We start from the raw sequence: 21,612 nt of genomic DNA on the forward strand, positions 1-21,612 counted from the left end.
GGAACACTCTTGCACTGTTGGTGGGAATGTAAATTGATACAGCCACTATGGAGAACAGTATGGACGTTCCTTAAAAAACTACAAATAGAACTACCATACGACCCAGCAATCCCACTACTGGGCATATACCCTGAGAAAACCATAGGTCAAAAAGAGTCATGTACCAAAATGTTCATTGCAGCTCTATTTACAATAGCCAGGACATGGAAGCAACCTAAATGTCCATCGACAGATGAATGGATAAAGAAGATGTGACACATATATACAATGGAATATTACTCAGCCATAAAAAGAAATGAAATGGAGGTATTTGTAATGAGGTGGATGGAGTTAGAGTCTGTCATACAGAGTGAAGTAAGTCAGAAAGAGAAAAACAAATACAGTTTGCTAACACATATATACGGAATCTAAGGGGAAAAAAAAAAAAAAAAAAAGGCCATGAAGAACCTAGTGGCAAGACGGGAATAAAGACACAGACCTACCAGAGAATGGACTTGAGGATATGGGGAGAGGGTGGGGTGAGATGTGACAGGGTAAGAGAGTGTCATGGACATATATACACTTCCAAATGTAAAATAGATAGCTAGTGGGAAGCAGCCGCATAGCACAGGGAGATCAGCTCGGTGCTTTGTGTCCACCTAGAGGGGTGGGATGGGGAGGGTGGGAGGGAGGGAGATGCAAGAGGGAAGAGAAATGGGAACATATTGTATATGTATAACTGATTCACTTTGTTATAAAGCAGAAGCTAACACACCATTGTAAGGCAATTATACTTCAATAAAGATGTTTAAAAAAATAAAATAAAATAAAATAAAATAAAATTCAAGTTGTTTTATAACCTTAAATTAAAAAAAAAAAAAAAAACTAAAAATAGAATTACCATATGATCCAGCAATCCCACTACTGGGCATATACCCAGAGAAAACCATAATTCAAAAAGACACATGCACCCCAATGTTCACTGCAGCACTATTTACAACAGCCAGGTCACGGAAGCAACCTAAATGTCCATCAACAGACAAATGGATAAAGAAGATGTGGTACATATACACAATGGAATATTACTCAGCCATAAAAAGGAATGAAACTGGGTCATTTGTAGAGACTTGGATGGACCTAGAGACTGTCATACAGAGTGAAGTAAGTCAGAAAGAGAAAAACAAATATCGTATATTAACGCATATATGTGGAATCTAGAAAAATTGTACAGATGAACCAGTTTGCAAGGCAGAAATAGAGACACAGATGTAGAGAACAAACGTATGGACACAAAGGGGGGAAAGCAGGGGCGGGGTGGTGGTGGGATGAATTGGGAGATTGGGATTGACATATATACACTAATATGTCTAAAATAGATAACTAGTAAGAAACTGTTGTATAATAAATAAATAAATTAAATAAAATTCAAAATAAAATAAAATAAAATATTTATTCCACCAATAATAATAATAAAACTAACATTCCTAATTCTAAAATCAGAGGTTGAAACCATTTTTATTTTTATTGATGTGAAAAGCAGACAGAATCATTTCAGGTTGACTGTGAACGATCTTATTACGAGCCATCGTCAAACGTGCAGACATTTTTCAGCGGGGAGAGCAAACACTTGCTGAACTTCCCATCATGGTTAATATTCTGCTGAATTTTGAGATATAAGATCACAGTTTAAATACTTGTCTAACTAAAGAGCATCTGGCTGAAGACATTGACCTTTATTTTTCTAAAACACACAGAACATTCTCTCTCCCGTCAATGAGCACTGCTGTCAAATGCTCTGGGTGCAGCCACTAAACACTTGCAGGATTGCAAGTTGAGGCACGGATGTTAACCATGCATTTAATCAGCTGCAGAAGGTGATACAGAGCATCACACTGACTAATTTCAGTAGTAACTGTAATGGGCTCTTAATTACATGTAGTGTCTAGTAGGTTCATTTAGTTGCTGATTGCAAGATGGAATGGCAAATACTGAACAGGTTACCTCTCTTTATAGATGGTGCACAGTTTAAAGAGAAACCCATATTCTCAAGCCACGTTATTGTGAGTATAAATTGGGGAAACATCTTTGAAGGGCAATTTGGCAACACCTATCGAAATTGAAATGTGCTTCTATTCCCTTCGACCATGCAATTTGAATCTAATAGTCTATCCTACAAGTAGTTTCACATGTGTGCACAAAGATACATGTACAAGGATAGTCACTGCAGAGTGGAGGGTAATAGCAAAATATTGGAAACAGCTTAGATGTTCATCAATAGGAAATTTGTTGGATAACTTATGGTATTTCCATACACTGGAATAAAGTACAGCTATAAATACAATGAGACAGTACTTCTGTAAACACCAATCTGGAACATTTTCTGAGATATGCAGATATGTGAGGAACACAAAATGCAGAACAGTGTGTAATATACTCCTATTCTTCCAAAGGGGGAAGGGCAAGTATAAATACTCTGCATATATAAATGTATGTTTGAAAGGATACATAAGAAATGAGTAATCTTGGTTGTTTCTGGAAAAGAGAACTGGAAATAGGAAACTTAAGGCAGGGAATGGGGAAAGGTTTACTTTTCATATATATCCTTTTCATGCTTTGAATATTTTACTATGGAATATATAAGCTATTCAAATATTAAAAATTAAAAATCCATCAAATATTTAAAATTTTATCAAACTCTATTATAAATTTTGACATGGCTGCAGGAAAAAATACTTGCTAGGAGATGGAGTAGAGATACTTAAGAATGTACCAAATCCTGTTAAAATTGCATATTTCAAAGAAATGAGAAGTTTCTGATAAAATGGATGATTATTAACACAAAGTTGGAAATATAGAAACAAAGGAGTTACAGTGCTTTCCTTGCTGGGCACATTAGCTTCCCATGCTGAGAAAAAAATCATGACAGCTTTCCTGAACAGTTCCTTGCCATCCCTCCTCTTCCTCTAGGAAGCTCAGAGCCAGGGGTTGCCTGGCATTTATTAATCTTTTATTAATAAATAGGTTGGTCTGACCAATAAAGGAAGGAGAATCAGGAAAATGAGAAAAGAAACCATTTAAAATTGTACATGAATGAAAAAGCATGTTTACTGGGATAAAACACTTTACCAGAATAAAAATACTAGCCTAAAAATATTTTATTTGTCAAATTTCTAGGTAATGAAAAGTAAACATCTATCTATCAAAAGGACCTCATTTGCATTACCTGTAAGTTTGTGGAAGAATATAGGCTATAAACAAGTGCACACGATAAAATAGAGTAAGGGTATAGTCACCCCCTGAGCAGTCCTACAAAGCTCTGTAACCCAGAGAAAGAACGTCTAGGCTATGGTGAGTACTTCTTTGTAAATTTTGCTTGAAGATATAAAAGCTAAACCTAAAGTCACTGTTTTACATTTATGAATATCAGAAAGGTATTTTCTTTTAACGGTCCTTGTTCAAGACCTTAACGCATTAAGGGAGTTTTTTGTTTTAATTAGACATAAAAAAAACTGGTATCTTATTTTCCTTTTTTGGCCAGTTTTAACAATTATAAGCTGATGGGCTAAAAGGCCTGATGAGGACATTAGCCACCAGTTAGAGAAGCAAGTCACCAGGTGGAGGACATACTTCAAACACCCAATTGGCCTGGTCATGAACTGTCAGTGAGAAAACTCAATTCTTAGCTTAAGAATTGCCCTCATCACTCATGAAAGATGCTCAACATCGCTAATCCTCGGGGAAATGCAAAACAAAACAGGTATGAGTTATCACCTCACACCTGTCAGAATGGATATCATCAAAAAGAACACAAATAAAAAACATTGGCAAGGATGTAGAGAAAAGGGAATCCTCATACGCTGTTGGGAATGTAAACTGGTGCAGCCACTGTAGAAAACCATATGGAGCTTTCTCAAAAAACTAAAAATAGAACTACCAAATGACCCAGCAATTCCACTCCTGGGTATATATCTGAAAAAAAAAAACCACTTATTCAAAAAGATACATGCACCCCAGTGTTCATAGCAGCGTTATTTACAGTGGCCAAGACATGAAAGCAACCTAAGTGTCCATCAACAGATGAATGGATAAAGAAGATGTGGTACATATATACAATGGAATATTACTCAGCCATAAAGAAGAACAAAATTTTGCCATTTGCAGCAACATGGATGGACTTGGAGGGCATTATGCTAAGTGAAATAATTCAGACAAAGAAAGACAAATACTGTATGATATCACTTATATGTAGAATCTAAAGAATACAAGAAACTAGTGAATATAACAAAAAAGAAACAGACTCACAGACATAGAGAACAAACTAGTGGTTACCTCTGGGGTGAGGGAAGAGGGGAGGGGCAATATAGGGTTAGGGGATTAACAGGTACAAACTATTAGGTTTAAAATAAGCTACAAGGATATATTGTACGACACAGGGAATACAGCCAGTATTTTATAATAACCATAAATGGAGTATAACCTTTAAAAATTGTGAATCACTGTATTGTACACCTGTAATTTATATCATATTATACATCAACTATACTTCAATTAAAAAATAAAAGAATTGCCTTTATCAAATCACATTCCACAAGTTGTTGGACATTTTCTTGGGCAGATTCCACTATGGTAGAACTTAACCAACTCTAAGTGCAACTTACAAGAAGATGAAAAGCATATGCTCCTCAACACACACAGGTGGCTGCATTTTAAAGAACTGAACTGTGGCCAAAGAGAAACAGCAATTTCTATGGGAGAAACACAAGGAGAAAAGAAAAGGAAAAGCAAGAGATAATGAAAAGAGAGGATACATCAGAGGATTAAAAAAAATTAATTTCCTCTAGAGGAGCAAACTCCTCCCTTTCCTTCCTGCCTCACAGCTCTGACCAGAATAGCTCCTCCGGAAACCAGACTCAAGTCTCACCTCCATTCACCTAATAAAAACCATTTCCATCCCTCCCCTCTCCACTTAAATCCATCCCAGGCATTCTACCCTAACCTTGAATGATTCTTCTCCCCCCACCTTGGAGTCGTTCATTGAACAAGGCTGCAAGATGGCAGATGAGGTAACTCATGATTCATCATTGAGCTCGCAGTTGAGTAAGTGTCTTATGGTCCTTGACTCTGAAGCTTGAGCTCAACAAAGTAGAACAGACTTCAACATAACCTATCATTACACAAACTCCTACCTGTTTACTGACCAGCACTTAGACTAACTGCTGAACAGAAGTATGTCCTCCGACTTCAGTTATTATTATTTCTGTTCACAGATTTTCTGCAGCTCCAAACACTGGGTATTTGGTATTTGTATTGCTTCCTGTGATTCAACTAAGAAATGCCTCATCTGTGATGTGGAGGGTTATAAATGGTCTTACAAAATTCTCTCATGCCTACAGTTATATCAATCTATGCCTCTGTACATTGGGTAACCCCAAATCAGAGTAGCCTCAGTCAGTTAATCATTTAGTGATTCTACAACATATTTATTGAATGTTTAGTATATATCATATGATATCACTTACATGTCAGATGCTGTACAAGGCCCTAAGGAATAAATGTGCATAAGACATAGATCCTGCTTTAAAATTGCAAAGAAACTTGAACATGAGTGGAGTGTTGAACGGAAGGAAGGGGTAGAGAAAGCAGGTCACAGGGGTAAACAATTGGCTAAAATAAGAGTGACCGTTGCTATGGCAGAGGTATGCCTTCCATGGTGGAGTAGCGCAAAGGAAGGAAACCTAAGATTCACGGTCAGAGAAATCTCTGGGAGCAGGTGCATCATAAGAGAAATCACTAGGACGTGTGTGAGTCTGTCAGAGAAGGGTGAGCAGGTAACATAGTATCCAGAAGGGATGTGTCTGCTCTAGAGAGAACGGACCAATGGGTCCCATTTGTCCACTGCTTTGCCCCAGTTGTAGCACAGACCTGCCTTATTGTATGCCATCAGTGGATACTCGTTGAATGAATAAATGTTGATTGTTCTATACATCTGTAACATAGAATGGGGGGAGGGCAATGTCAAAGAACAAGGCTTTAGGAGTAGGAAAGTCATAAAGAGACGTATATGACTCTCGGAAAGGAGTTTATAGTTTATTCTACAGGTAACAAGAAGCAATGAAGAACTATCTCCAGAAACGGACATGGAAATATTCATCGTCATCTTTCCCGAGAGTTAAATGCCACGTGTCAGTGTCTGTTCCTGCCTCAGCCCCCAAGAGCGCATGCGACATCACCTGGATGCATTCTTTGCGCACAACTGTGCTGGTACATCCTTCTCTGATGGAACCTTTCCAGAAGGAAATTCAGAAGGATGAGGAGCAGATCGTATGGGGTGGTGCCGAGTACACATATTTTGGATATGATCCTAATACCTTGGGGAAGAGGAGGTTTTGGGTCTGTCCTCTCAGTCTGAGAATGAAAATCGTTGGAGGCTTTATCACACTAAGTGAAGCAAGTCAGACAGACAAAGACAAACATCATATGATATCACTTACATGCGGAATCTAAGAAAAGAATGATACAAATGAACCTATTTACAAAACAGACTCCCAGCCTTCAAAAACAAACTTACGGTTATCAAAGGGGAAGGGTGGGGGGAGGGATAAATTAGGAGCTTGGAATTAACATATACACACTACTATACATAAAATAGATAATAAACAAGGACCTACTGTATAGCACAGGGAAATTTATGTAATAAACTATATGGGAAAAAAATCTGGAAAAGAATGGATATATGTATATGTATAACTGAATCACTTTGCTGTACACCTGAAACCAACACAACATTGCAAATCAACTATACTCTAATATAAAATAAAAATTAAATTTTAAAAAAAACCTAAAAAGATAAATAAGCAAAACTGGAAAAAACGAAAAAGAAAAAAGAAAATCACTGGAGGCTAATTTCAAGGACTCCATTGAGTCTATCTTTCCAATAGGTGTGCCTGGCCCAGCGGCATGAGACGGCTGGTAGGCCCCCATGGGTGGAGCCTTGCCTGAGTCTCTGGGCTTCTCATCAGGGCAGTTCCCAGGTGAGGGTGTTTCCCCCACTGTGAGGGAGGAAGCGCTCCTCAAACCACCGTCCACAGAGTCACCTAGGCTGGGAATCAGATTAGCTCTCAGTAAATGGGATTGGTCAAGGCACGAAAGTAGTGTCTTGGTGCTTCAGGTGAAGAGGGGTGAAGTGGGAGTGTTATCAGAGTTGCTCAGGGACGACAAGAGTGAGACGGTGTAAGATGTACCTTGTGAGGCCTGGGAATCTGGGTGTCTTTTCAAGCGGAGCCTCGCAAGGGCTGAGCTGCTGTCTTCCCAGCGCGGGTACCTGCAAACCAGAAACACCATGCTTGGTAAAAATAGAAAGACCCAAAATAGGAAGGAAAACACCCAAAGAACAGAGAGCCTGGGTGAGACGGACTTTTAAAAGACTGAGACCGGGGGCTTCCCTGGTGGCGCAGTGGTTGAGAATCTGCCTGCCAATGCAGGGGACACGGGTTTGAGCCCTGGTCTGGGAAGATCCCACATGCCGCGGAGCAACTAGGCCCGTGAGCCACAACTACTGAGCCTGCGCGTCTGGAGCCCGTGCTCTGCAGCAGGAGGGGCCGCGATGGTGAGAGGCCTGCGCACCGCGATGAAGAGTGGCCCCCACTTGCCGCAGCTGGAGGAAGCCCTCGCACAGAAACGAAGACCCAACACAGCCAAATAAATAAATAAATAAATAGATCATAATTTAAAAGACTGAGACCACTTGCCAAGGTTCTTAGTTTCTATACCCAGTTCACAGATTTATCATGCTATACATCTTTGTTTAATAAAACCCTGTACCACTACATTGAGGAGGATGTACAAGGTGTGTGCCCTGGAGGGGGATGATGGGCACTGTCCACACACCTACAAGTACTTACAGAGGCTACGCTCAGTGACAAGGATATGAGTCCAACCAAAGATGGCTTCCAAAGGAAGGGTGTAAATATCTAGTGTACACAAGGACACATATAGCTGTTCAGGCCTTGAGACACACGAAAGGCAAAAGTGACGCATATACCTGCTGACATCTAATCCTGCGAAGCCTCTAGAAAGAACTTCCTCATCTCGGGTGAAATCCCCAAGTTAGCCCAACATTTCTTCACCACCACTGCCCTCACAACTAGAACATCTCTTGTCTGGATGCTTGATTCGATCTGCTTTACAGTTCTTTGATGTCTTAGGCAGAAGACATTGACAACTTTCAGTCACTTTAGAAACAGTATTTTTATATTACAGGGAACAAAGCTAGAGTATTAAGCCACAAAGATCTTTGGAGAAATTTTCAGTTGATTTTTTCTTTCTTTCTTATATTTTATAACATGAGAAATAGATTAGGTTCTTAGTTTCAAGTATTCAGAAGCAAAATAGAAGATAAGTATCTTTTCTCACCTTTATTTTGAGACGCTGCCATTAATGGGTAACATTTTAGGGTTAGGAATCAGGAAATTATATAATTAACACCCTAGAAAAGCTCGTTTATGGTTGAGAGGCGTCTCCACATAGGGAACAGCACATTTTCAACAGCCCATTCTCACATGCACATGCCAGTGGAAAAAAAAACGATGACTGGGTAACAGACCACAGGACAGCTCAAGGGCAAATTATCAACAGTATCAGAGGCAAAGGAATTTACAACCAGGGGATGTCACCTTATTATTAGTCATACATGTTGCTGCCTACCATAGGATCTACTTAAAAGACTTTATTCCAGATTCCAAATTATAATTATCCAATTATGTACCACCTGGTTCAAGAATTGTAGGTAAAGAAAGTTTGGATGATTAAATAATGCCTAGACCACTCTTTATTGCTTAAAAAGAGAGAAAATACCTTATTTTTTGAAGGGGAGAAAACCCAGAAGACGTGAATGACGGTAGCTTCAAGTCAAATCACTTAATTTGGTGTCACGTGCTATGTTCATTTCAGTTTTCCTACAGAAGAATAATTGAAGGTTTATCTGACATTTCTTCTCTCAGTGCTGTGAGTTCTTTTCCTTGCCATTTCTCTCTGGCAAATGGACGCACACCGTTACTTTCTGAGCACCCTCGGAGGCAGCTGCTTCAGCAGAAGTTAACTTTTCTGAATTCCACAGGTTGAACCAGTGATCCATTAGAGAAGACAGCTTTGGCCTGGGATTCAGGATCTGGTCTGCTGGTCCCGGCTCCTCCACCAGCTTGCTGTGTGACCTTGAAGAAGTCATTGCCTCTGTGAGGCTTACATCTTCATATCTAACTGAAGGGGGCTGCACGGGAGGATCTCCAGGATCTCCTCCACCCCTAATATCATCAACTGTGGTTACAGGAAGGAAGTACAGTCATAGGGAGAACAGAGAACAAAGATAAGAGACAGTGGCCTGGAAGGAAACTAGTTCAATTGCTGAACATCCCGGCCAGCAATTTGATCCAAAAAAATGTCAGGTGGTGGAATTGTAAGAGCCTGTTGTTCAGTTTCACAGTTTCCATCTCAGATCTTGGAAAACCAGCATCTCCAGTCTTTTCTCCACTTTGGCATCTCTGACTCCAAATCAGCCCTGAGCCAACAATTGGCTCAACGGGTCCTTAGCAAGGGGTGCCCCTGGTCCCCACACATCTCTCTTCCCACGCTCCCGTTCTCTCGCACCAACCCATCAACAGCACACAGAGTGAAGGGGCTGAAACAAAATGAAGGGAATGTACAGTCATGCAGCAACCTCACAGTGAAGGGGAGGAGAGCTGGTGTAGCAAAGGAATCCAAAGCAGACAGGGTTTAGCAAAAAGATGACTACGAAGCAGAGGTCTAAGAAACCCCACATCCCCTAGACGGGTAAATTTCAGAAAACAACCAGAAGAGGAAGAGAAAGGGAGCCCTAAGCAGAGAGCCAGCTTCTCAGGAATGATTGAAAAAAATCACGAAATGAAAAAATATGCCCAAATCAAGAAGAGAATATATTATCATCTCCCAAGGGAAGATGCTGATGACCCTTTGCTGGCATTATTCAAATCCAGGCAAGTCCGGACATCAGAAAGACACACCACTGGGATCCGATGACCGGGCTGCATGACTTAACAAGTCTTTCCTTGCCTGGAGGAGAGCCACAGCAAGGGCCCGAGGGCTCCACGAACAAGAACAATCATTTGGTTGATAGTGATTGGACCTTGCTTGATGGAGACAGCATATTAAATTGCTAGTTTGGGCAAACAGTATAGCACAATACAAGCGTGTTTTCCCTGCTGGCATCCAAGTTCTCCATCACCATAAAAGCAAGCTGCTTCTCAACCATAAACACAAATTTCTAAAGAACATTTGGGTCCTTGTGGGATTTTCAGGTGGCTGATGGGGTATGTTTGGGGAAGGGAGGCATTTTACATTCTATCCATCTAGCTAAACGTAAGAATGCAAGCACATATTTTTCTGACGTAGATGACGTAAGGAGAATATTCTGACAAAGACCACAGTGCTTCAGCCCAGCTGGAGGTGGTGACAGTCTGTAGTCAGAGCAGCCCACGTCCCCTTCATCACAAACAGCTACTGCGAGTACCCTGCTAAGAAAAGGACACTGGTAGCCTCATTTGTGGTATCAAAGAACAGCCAGGGAGGCTGGAGCCCATCCAAATGTATTCGTGTTTCTCCCAGAGGACGGTACCCCATGACAAGACAGTCTCTGTTTTTAGAGACAGGGAACTCCCAGGGCGAGATAAAATAGGTTTGCAAGTGAATCCTGCTCTAATATGGAAGGACCAAAGGAAATAACTACCAAAGCAAAACAACTCAGGCAGCAGCAACTCAGAGCCCCAGGTCACCTGCTCCCCACTTCCTGGCATGGATTTTTCTGCTGCTGTTGTGAAACAAGTAGGTTCCTAGTTAACAAGAATTCCAGATTCATTTTCCTTGCAGGTTCTAACCAAGCTCCACCTGATCAACAAGTCCTTAAGTTCTAAGAACCTTTCACAACAATGGGGTGTCTTCCAGGATAAAACCTGACCTCCTTCTGAAACAGCTTGGATCCTAATGAAAGGTTAGAAGAGACAATCAAAGAAGTTTCCTCCCTAAAAATCCAAAATTTTGGCCCAACAATTAAATCAAAAGAAATCAGACAGACTCCTTAAAGTTATCCCTGGGTTCATTAGAGCTTCAGTATCATACCTGCTGCTGAGCCGATGGCAGGTGGGGATTTTATAGAAATCAGTGGATCCAATTAGCGCCAGGGGTCCACAAGTCAAGCACTTCCGGGCTACAAACCATTGGTGACATTTCTAGACACAGATTGACAGCTGGAGCCAGGACAGCCTTCTCCTCACCCTTGAAACCTGATTAGGGAGCAAATGCCCTACCCAACTTTTCTAATCTACAATATTTAAAAAAGGCATCCTAAGAATTTTGTTACCACACTGACTCATGCCCAGGGGACTGGCATATGCTTACTCTAAAGAACCTCAAACAGGCTTGTCAGTGATGTTCATGGTTTGAACTTGTAAGAACATACATATCCAGGCACCCAGACTGTATAAGAATCATTATCGTGATACAATTATATAGTCGTTTGTTGATAATGGCATCACTTCGAGGTTCTCTGTCTGGAAAATTTCAGACGCCAGTCTTGCAATAAAGGAGTTAAGAGTCCACTTCTGTTTTAAACTAGCCATTCTCAAACTGTTTCCTTAAAATAATAGCACTCCAGAAGCTGGGCCAAAATATTCCACAAGTAGCATTCAATAAAGTTAGACAGAAAAAATTACTAGGAAAAAGTTGAAGTTAATGATTGTCAAGTAGGTTTCCTCACATGTATCTTTTTAAAAGCCTTGATGGTAGCTCCCCACATGGCTGTTAGAGTATGTTGGCCGATGGCAACGTGGATGAACAAATAGCAAATAGTCAGGGAGACTCAGTAACAGTGGACCCTGCTGATTCAACAGCTTGTTTCTTTTCCCATGTACATGTGTGCTCATGATTGTGGTTGTGTCTTACGAACACGTCACACGCCTCCATTCAGCTTTTCAAGTTTCAGAGAAGGGGGGATGTCTCTCCTCCCAGTTCAACTGACTGTTTAAAAGTACCTGTCTTACCTTAATAGGAGGAAAAGAGCACACACACCCTCTACTTACTCACCAGGGACTATAGCTTTTCACTCCTTGTCTCTCTGCAGTGAGCAAAACTGAGCAAGAAAAACAAGACTGAAGGAGAGGCAGTCCAACCCCTTCTGCATAATCTAAAGCAGGAGCAAGCTTTCCCAGTGAAGGCCCAGCTAGTAAATATTTCAGACTTTGTGAGCAACATGTTCTGCCCCAACTGTGTAACTGCTGTTGTAGCACAAAAGCAGGCATAAAAAATACATGAATAAATGAATATTATGTGTTCCAATAAAGTTTTAATTACTGATACTGAAATTGGAATTTTATAAAATTTTCATGTCATAAAATCTTTTTTTTCAACTACTTATAAATACAAAAAGAAAAAAATTCACATTTGACTCACAGGCCATAATTTGGCAACTTACCCTAAGTTCTAGCTGCTTTCAAATGTATCCTTGATCATTGGAGAACAGAGTGCCTGACTCCCTCATTTTGGCCCGTGGCTAGATTACGTCTACTGAATTGGCTTTGCTGCAATTCCATCAAACTACACAAAGGGAAGTGTAGAAATGGGAGATGAACTTCACAATTGGGTTTACCGAGAAGATGCCACCCAGAACCTCACACGCTGCTATTTGACGGTGGGCAGTGATTTCTCTGGGGTCTTGATCGTAGGAATGGTTGTTCTCCTGGGAAAGTGGCTTATTACAAAGAATAACACTGATAACTTTCCTTCTTTGCTTTAGCTGCTGCAAAGTTCACTGGCCAATTTGTTCAGATCTAGCAAGCATATTGGATTGCACAGCATATATTATATGGAAATGCATCCCACTTTTATCTTGTTTTTCTAACCAATTTTTCTCTTTAGAATGAATTCCTCACTTTTAACACATTATTGTATTATATGGATTTTAATAATTAGCCCAATATGGCAGGATGCAAATAGGATAATACCAATAAAATATATACATTATACTTAATTTCTGTACTTAAAGTTGGTAATTTACTAATCAAAAATAATTTGTCATAATGTCCTCAAAAGAGCACTGTGACCTCCAGGTATATAACCAGTGAGACAAGTGGTTTTTCTGGCTTGTCACAGCTGGAGTCCTCTCCTTGAAGGAAATCTTAGGCAGAAGCCCAAGAATGCACCAGGCACAACAAGGAGTTGACCTGAGTGAAGTGGGACCACGGGCCCAAGGAAAGAAGTTACAGAGGTCACCTGAAGGACAGTCACTGAGAGTGCTTATTAGAATGACAGTTTTCTGGGATCCACTTAGAACCTCTGGATCTTCTTCTTTCAGGCATGGAGAATGATAATCTGCATTTTAAATCAGATCCTTGGAGAACTCTTTGAAACAGTAAAAACTGAACATCACTCTGCTAAGGACAATCAGAAAAACACTGTTCCAGATAATAACAACTACTGGAGAATTCCGAGAGAATGGGGCTAGGGAAAAGGAGCCATTTGGGAAACTGGGCAGGTTCTTGGTGTACATGATGATGACATGTCCCTCAGGACTCGTTTGTCTGGGTTCAAATCCTGGCTCTGCAGGTTACTAGCTGGGTAACCTTGGGCAAGTCACTTAACCTCCCTGTACGTATAATACCTTCTTCCTAATCTATATCCCCCATTGTAAAAGGAGGATGTTGGTAAGCAAAGCCTTGCTGGGAAGATTCTGTGAGTGTATGTAAGTTTTTAGAACAATTCCCAGACACTTTTCCATAATCCATCCCCCTCCTATCAGACACTTTCTAATGCCTTTCCCAATGTCTCCTCCTATTTCTCTTCTCTCCTTTCCTCTGTCATTCCTATTCTTCTGTTTTACCCTCTTTGAAATCAAAACTCAACATGGTAGAACCGAAGTGGAGAAAGGGAAGCTGATCCTGGTTGAAAAGATTAGGAGGAGGTTGGGAGGGAGATAATCTTTGCTACTTTGAAGCCACGCTACTGTGAAAACCCCACAAAAGAATGTATAGTGTCCTCACTAGGCTTGGCTGAAGGCACTTTCGCTTCCTTAGTGGATTGGGCTGAATTCTGATGACACCCCTGTAGACCAAGACCAATTTTTAGATGTCCAGTTTGAGTCCAGCCATGTCCCCACTGTCCCTAATGGCCTAGCAGCCGCAGTGCCAGCATTACCAGGAAGAGGTGTATACTCAACGCCCATCATCTTGTAGTGCAAATATACATTAAGTATAATCACTACATTTCAATCAGTAGCCAACCATTTCAACAGGTTTTCTTCACTTATAGTGCCTTAAGGAAACAAAGTGTAAGATTGACTTGGTAGTATTGTGTGTATATTTCAGTACATGTATGGGGGGGCGGGCAGGGATATTGCCCAAGGTGATGAAATTGATTCTTGGGAGGCAAAAGAATCTCAGCTTTTACAATGGTTTATAGTCATATGGCGGTCCACAGTACATAAACAGATATACAGCATATTTGAGGCATTAAAATTTCATGGGGAAAAGGAGTGATTGGGGGGGAAAATGTCTAAAAAACTTGGCAGGGTAGTGTAGGAGGATACTAATGAGAAAGGTTGAGAGATACTGTTTCAGTGAACTAGGCTGATGCAGATTTAGTGGCAGAAAAAACTCAGGATGCTCAGATAAAAGAGATTTTAAGGCAGATCCATTAAAATAATCCTGATGCCTCCTGAAGATTCCGAGGGGGCCTCAGAGCTTCTGGAAACATCATCATTGGCAAAAGTTTTAAGACGGGCTCTAGGTTGGGGTGAAATTAAAGCAATGCATAGTAAAGTACACTCCATTGTGTTGTCAGTTAGCTCATGGCCTGATTCTAAAGAGTCTTATTGCTGGAAACTGAGAAATCATTTTTTTTCCAAGAAAGAAATCCACTCCGTCTTCTTGAATTAAAAATTATGCCCCATGAATTCTGAACGATAACAATAGCTACAATAAAATGATTGAGATGCCCAAATTCATCTAATCACATGTTCTGTCTGGCCTATTCAAGCACAAAAGAATGAGTCCCAGCCTTTCTTCTCGCTGCTATCTGTAAATAGGAAAGAATGTATGAAAGATTGTGATCAAGTTCTGTCGGAAACACTCATATTTTCACAAAATGTAGATTGCCTTTTAGAGGAGAGATTGGCTGAAACTTTAGTATATTAAACCAGAATAGGAAAACAGGAGTTTAAAAGAGCAGTATTAATATTCTGTTCAAATCATCTCTTGATTTCTATTTTGAAGGGCACCCTCCGACGGCTTGATTTTTATTACAGTGAAGGAAGAGAAAACGGCTCCTTTCCATTAATCAAAAAGAACCATAAAAATAGGTCTCGCTAAAAGCTGACTCTGACAAATCCAAATGGAAAGTTTGCTTTTGGGCAGAGATAAAGAATATCTTTCGAAATATTGCAATCAATTCTGAAAAACTTAATTTTTTTTTTTCTTTCATAGCTTCTCAGCTATTGGGATCGTCAATCCCAAAGCCTTCTTTGAGTGATTTCCTTCTGTCTCGCAGCAGGAAATGAACTATTTAGCTCCACACATAATGGCAAACTCCATTTCAGCGTAAGCATCAGGCCCAGACTCCAGCAGGCCCCGATCGATACCTTTGGTTATCAACCAGGGGCCCTTCCTGCAGTGGAGATCCTCATTGGAGATAAAGACCAGAGAGCAGCCCTGATTTATGCCCTCTCAGCAGTGCACTGACAGGCCAGGCCCCAGGAGGCAGAGTGGAAAACCAGATGAAGACAACCAGAGATCCTTGGGGAAGTGTTGACCATCACGGACCCAGGATCACACCTCAAAGCCAACAGAACGCAGCCCTGGAGCAGCCCATCCTACCTTGTGGAAAACCTGGACTTGACATCTGGCCAAAGCAGGTCTGTGAACCACAGGGCTCTTTTGGACCAGCTGAGGAGCCTGCCCCTGAGGTGGGCTCACAGGACATCAGCTACACGCAGCCCTTGCCCTTCTGTGCTCACTCCCTACAGCTTGCTTTGACTGGCAGCTGGGATCGAAGCATCACTGCAGCCACAGCCCCCCCAAGTATTGGAGCTCAGCCTAAGACACCCCGCAGATCAAACACCTTGCAGGACAAGTGGCAACAGACAATTATGGATGGCAGGGTCCTGATCACAGCCAGCCCCCCAATGTTACAGTTCTGCTGGTTACGACTCAGATTTATTTCACGGGACAGGTATGTAAAAAGGCAGAAACAGTTCCTTCTTCTGAATGGCACACAGAGCAGACTTTGCAAATATTGTGCAGTTTTGCGGGAGAACTCTGAAACTCGTTAAACATTTTGCAAGTAGCAGTAATAGATCAACCAGCTTTAATAAAGATAAAAGAGTGAGAGAAAAGTAGCAATCAGGAACATTCTAGCAAGTAGACATGGATGATCCACCTAGGCCCACAGAAAGAAGGTATCTACGTTCCTGGATTTATGCTTTTACATCTTCTGAAGACAAACCACAAATAGCTTTTTTTTTTAAAATTTGCATGTATGTGTAATACTTCATAGAGATGATTGGAACAACAGAGTCAAATATCCAAAACCTTTAAATTCACGCTTGGCTGTTAAACTGAAAAGAATAGGGATGTGGACCTTCAAGATGGCAGAGGAGGAAGACATGGAGATCACCTTCCTCCCCACAAATACATCAAAAATACATCTACAAGTGGAATGACTCCTACAGAACACCTACTGAACGCTAGCAGAAGACCTCAGACTTCCCCAAAGGCAAGAAACTCCCCACGTACCTGGGTAGGGCAAAACAAAAAAGAAAAACAAAGACAAAAGAATAGGGACAGGACCTGCACCCCTGGGAGGAAGCTGTGAAGGAGGAAAAGTTTCCACACACTAGGAAGCCCCTTCACTTGTGGAAATGGGGGATGGTGGGGGGGGGGGGAAGCTTCAGAGCCACAGAGGAGAGCGCAGCAACAGGGGTGCAGAGGGCAAAGCGGAGAGATGCCCGCACAGAGGATCGGTGCCGACCAGCACTCATCAGCCCGAGAGGCTTGTCTGCTCACCCGCCAGGGTGGTTCCTCAACATAATAAAGGCCATATATGACAAACCCACAGCCAACATCATTCTCAATGGTGAAAAACTGAAAACATTTCCTCTAAGATCACGAAAAAGACAAGGTTGTCCACTCTCACCACTATTATTCAACTTAGTTTTGGAAGTTTTAGCCACAGCAACCAGAGAAGAAAAAGAAATAAAAGGAATCCAAATCAGGACAGAAGTAAAATTTTCACTGTTTGCAGATGACATGACACTATACATAGAGAATCCTAAAGGTGCTACCAGAAAACTCCTAGAGCTAATCAATGAATTTGGTAAAGTAGTAGGGTACAAAATTAATGCACAAAAATCTCTTACATTCCTATACACTAATGATGAAAAATCTGAAAAAGGAATTAAGGAAACACTGCCATTTACCATTGCAACAAAAAGAATAAAATACCTAGGAATAAACCTACCTAAGGAGATAAAAGACCTGTATGCAGAAAACTATAAGACACTGATGAAAGAAATTAAAGATGATACAAACAGATGGAGAGATATGCCATGTTCTTGGATTGGAAGAATCAACATTGTGAAAATGACTATACTACCCAAAGTAACCTACAGATCCAGTGCAATCCCTATCAAACTACCACTGGCATTTTTCACAGAACTAGAACAAAAAATTTCACAATTTGTATGGAAACACAAAAGACCCCGAATAGCCAAAGCAATTTTGAGAAAGAAAAATGGAGCTGGAGGAATCAGACTCCCTGACTTCAGACTATACTACAAAGCTACAGTAATCAAGACAGTATGGTACTGGCACTAAAACAGAAATAGAGATCAATGGAACAGGATAGAAAGCCCAGAGATAAACCCATGCACATATGGTCAACTAATCTATGACAAAGGAGGCAATGTTGAAAAGACAGTGTCTTCAATAAGTGGTGCTGGGAAAACTGGACAGCTACATGTAAAAGAATGAAATTAGAACACTCCCTAACACCATACACAAAAATAAACTCAAAATGGATTGAAGACCTAAATGTAAGGCCAGACACTATCAAACTCTTAGAGGAAAACATAGGCAGAACACTCTATGACATAAATCACAGCAAGATCCTTTTTGACCCACCTCCTAGAGAAATGGAAATAAAAACAAAAATAAACAAATGGGACCTACTGAAACTTCAAAGCTTTTGCACAGCAAAGGAAACTATAAACAAGACGAAAAGACAATCCTCAGAATGGGAGAAAATATTTACAAATGAAGCAACTGACAAAGGATTAATCTCCCAAATATACAAGCAGCCCATGAAGCTCAATATCAAAAAAACAAGCAACCCAATCCAAAAATGGATAGAAGATCTAAATAGACATTTCTCCAAAGAAGATACACAGATTGCCAACAAACACATGAAAGGATGCTCAGCATCACTAATCATTAGAGAAATGCAAATCAAAACTACAATGAGGTATCACCTCACACCAGTCAGAATGGCCATCATCAAAAAATCTACAAACAATAAATGCTGGAGAGGGTGTGAAGAAAAGGGAACTTTCTTGTACTGTTGGTGGGAAAGTAAATTGATAGAGCCACTATGGAGAACAGTATGGAGGTTCGTTAAAAAACTAAAAAATAGAACTACCATATGACCCAGCAATCCCACTACTGGGCCTATACCCTGAGAAAACCATAATTCAAAAAGAGTCATGTACCACAATGCTCACTGCAGCTCTATCTACAATAGCCAGGACATGGAAGCAACCTAAGTGTCCATCGACAAATGAATGGATAAAGAAGATGGGGCACATATATACAATGGAATATTACTCAGCCATAAAAAGAAACAAAATTGGGTTATTTGTAGTGAGTTGGATGGACCTAGAATCTGTCATACCGAGTGAAGTAAGTTAGAAAGAGAAAAACAAATACCGTATGCTAACACATATATATGGAATCTAAAAAAAAAAAAAAAAGAAAAAAAGTGGTTCTGATGAACCTAGGGACAGGACAGGAATAAAGACGCAGACGTAGAGAATGGACTTGAAGACATGGAGAGTGGGAAGGGTAAGCTGGGACGAAGTGAGAGTAGCATTGACATATATACACTACCAAATGTAAAATAGCTAGTGGGAAGCTGCTGCATCTCATGGGGAGGTCAACTCGGTGCTTCTTGACCACCTAGAGGGGTGGGAGGGAGACGCAAGAGGGAAGAGATATGGGCATATATGTATATGTATAGCTGATTCACTTTGTTATAAAGCAGAAACTAACACACCATGGTAAAGCAATTATACTCCAATAAAGATGTTAAAAAGAAAGAAAATAATTAAGGAGCAAAGCAGGTTTCTAGAAAAAGCTGACATCAAAAACTAACATTTGAGTTCAACATGATCCATTTGGAGAAACACACACATGGAGCACAGGAGATGTAATGGTTACTCGCTCTCTCTCATGCATCTGCCTATCAGTTGCTAATGTAAGCACAGAGGATCCGTATTTTCTGTCAGCAATTTCATACAGTATGAATGCTCTGAAGAAAAGTATTGTTTAAACCAGAGAACCCATGTGAGGGGGTCCCACACACAGTAGGCAACTGATCGAAGTTAGACTCCTTCCTATTACTTGATAGGTCAACTTGCTCTTTTCAGAAGGTGTCCACCTACACAGACACAGGCCCTGTTCTGTAGGAAAAAGACCAATAACTAAATCCCCCTTAGCTCTCCCAGAAGACCCGTATGTATTCCAACACAGTGGCCCAAACATTCCCCCTCCAATTTTGAGGGGAATTCTGATGAGAAACATCATTCGTGGGTGTCTCAGGTAATCCATTTGAGATGATATTTTGCAGTCTCTCTTTTCGTGTTTTGGTTTTGGTTTTAATAACGACAGCTGGGCTCTGAATCAGCTTCTTTTTGTTCCTTCTCAAGTGGCTGGAATCGGAGCGGGCTTTGAAAGATGCTTCTTCATACCATTGATCAAAGATTCTTTTTCCTGAGAAAGGGTTCACTCCCTATCTGTGCATTAATCAAATCCTCCCCTTTTTCTCAAGCGCCAAGAGTGTTTTCCTTCCCTCCCTCTAGCTTGAAGTCTGAGTCCATATTAGGAAAGCTGATGGAGTGGCTCTGTTCTGAGGGAGACTCGGAGGGGCTTTCATCTCTGAGACCACAGATTCCATCTCCCGGTTAGCAAACCGTCAGGCTGTGCCTTATCCGTCCCCTCGGAGCCCCTTCACTGCGGGGTCAGAGTCCACACCTGAGAATCGGCAGCGACCAATCTTGTGTGTTTGTGAAGCGATGACCTACAAGGGACAGCCCCCTGGGGGACTTGACCCTGGAACACACATCTGGATCCTTCTCCAAACAACAACTCTTCACTTTCTTTGCTGTCAGCCACTCGGCCATTTGTCTTCTGTCAGTCATTTTATCTTTTGCAATAAATTTTTATTGGGCAACTATAATTCCCTTAGACTTGAAGCTCTAATTAGGAATCATCTTGGTCATATAAAACTTTTTTTTGGTCAGAGTAGCCATTATTTCACCCCGCATAGCAAATGCCTTATTCTGTACCCAATGTTGCCTTCCTAATCATATTCTAATTGCCTGCATTTGGTCTCTTTCTGGCTTTGCCAGTCTTGTTCTGAGAATAACCCTTCTAATTCACAATGAAGAAGTAAATAAATAGTTAGTATTTTCAGAACTAAAACATTGCACCAGTCCTTCAAGAAAGGAAGAGAACTCAGCTTGGGAATCTGTTGCCTAGTAACACATTACTAACTTTTCTCTCCGTTTCCCAAACCAGTTGATAGCCTCCTGTTGGTTTTGTCAGCATTCCAATGCAAAACTTTCCCCCCCTTTTTAAAATTAGGAATGAACATTTGGTTTTTTAGTTTCAGAGAACTGACTTTAACCATCACCATTTTTTTCTGTATTTCACAGTAATCTCGGTTCCCTCTTTCTCAGTAGGTCCCAGTTTGTTTTCCCTCCCTGATAAAAACTACTCTTATCCTCCAATTAAGTACTATATCTAAGAACAATTTGCATATTCCTCAGAAAAGGACACAAGCTTCAAATAGAAATTGAATTGATTTTAATTAATAATAATAACACCAGGCAATTAAATGGCACTTTATACTTTGCAAAGTCTTTTCATGTCCACTCACTCATTTAATTCAACTTTTAGATGCTCATCCAAACTTCCTTGGCTTATGACGCCATGCTCAAAAAAATTTGAACCATGGGAAAGAGGTTCGTGGTGCTGTCTTTGGTCATGTTGCTTTAAGTTAGGAGACAGTGTCCAGTGACTAAGCTTTCACATGGTAAGGTTGGCATTTCCATCCTTAGCCTGGTCAGAAATCTAGAGGAAAATTACACAGAGCTCCATTTTACAGGTGATGAGCCTTGGTCAGGGGTGGTAGGCCAGGGAAAAAAACCATTTTCCTTGCTTCTTCCATTCCAGGCCCTCTGGGTCTTTGACAGGAAGTAATGTCACAGAGCTGCCAGGACAGCGGCCGAGCTGAAGAGGCTCCCGGGCTCACCCTTATCTTGATGCCTTTTTCTGCCTATCCAAG

General features: G+C 40.9%; 1 long non-coding RNA gene across 2 annotated transcripts in view; it reads right to left on the bottom strand.

Moving 5' to 3' along the window:
* The window catches only part of LOC130707697 (uncharacterized), a 57,750-nt gene extending 46,505 nt beyond the window's left edge, over window positions 1-11,245 (bottom strand). The window contains exons 1-2 of one of the 2 annotated variants that reach the window (XR_009007715.1): window positions 11,125-11,245; window positions 7,221-7,300 (exon numbers count right to left, since the gene is read on the bottom strand). This is a non-coding gene — a long non-coding RNA (uncharacterized LOC130707697). Of the gene's footprint in view, window positions 1-7,220; window positions 7,301-8,832; window positions 9,633-11,124 lie in introns of those variants that run through there. The other variant, XR_009007714.1, reaches the window with a different exon arrangement.
* Window positions 11,246-21,612: the final 10,367 nt, after the last annotated feature.

Source organism: Balaenoptera acutorostrata, chromosome 3 (genome assembly GCF_949987535.1).
Source record: "Balaenoptera acutorostrata chromosome 3, mBalAcu1.1, whole genome shotgun sequence".
In the NCBI taxonomy this organism is placed as follows: Eukaryota; Metazoa; Chordata; class Mammalia; order Artiodactyla; family Balaenopteridae; genus Balaenoptera; species Balaenoptera acutorostrata.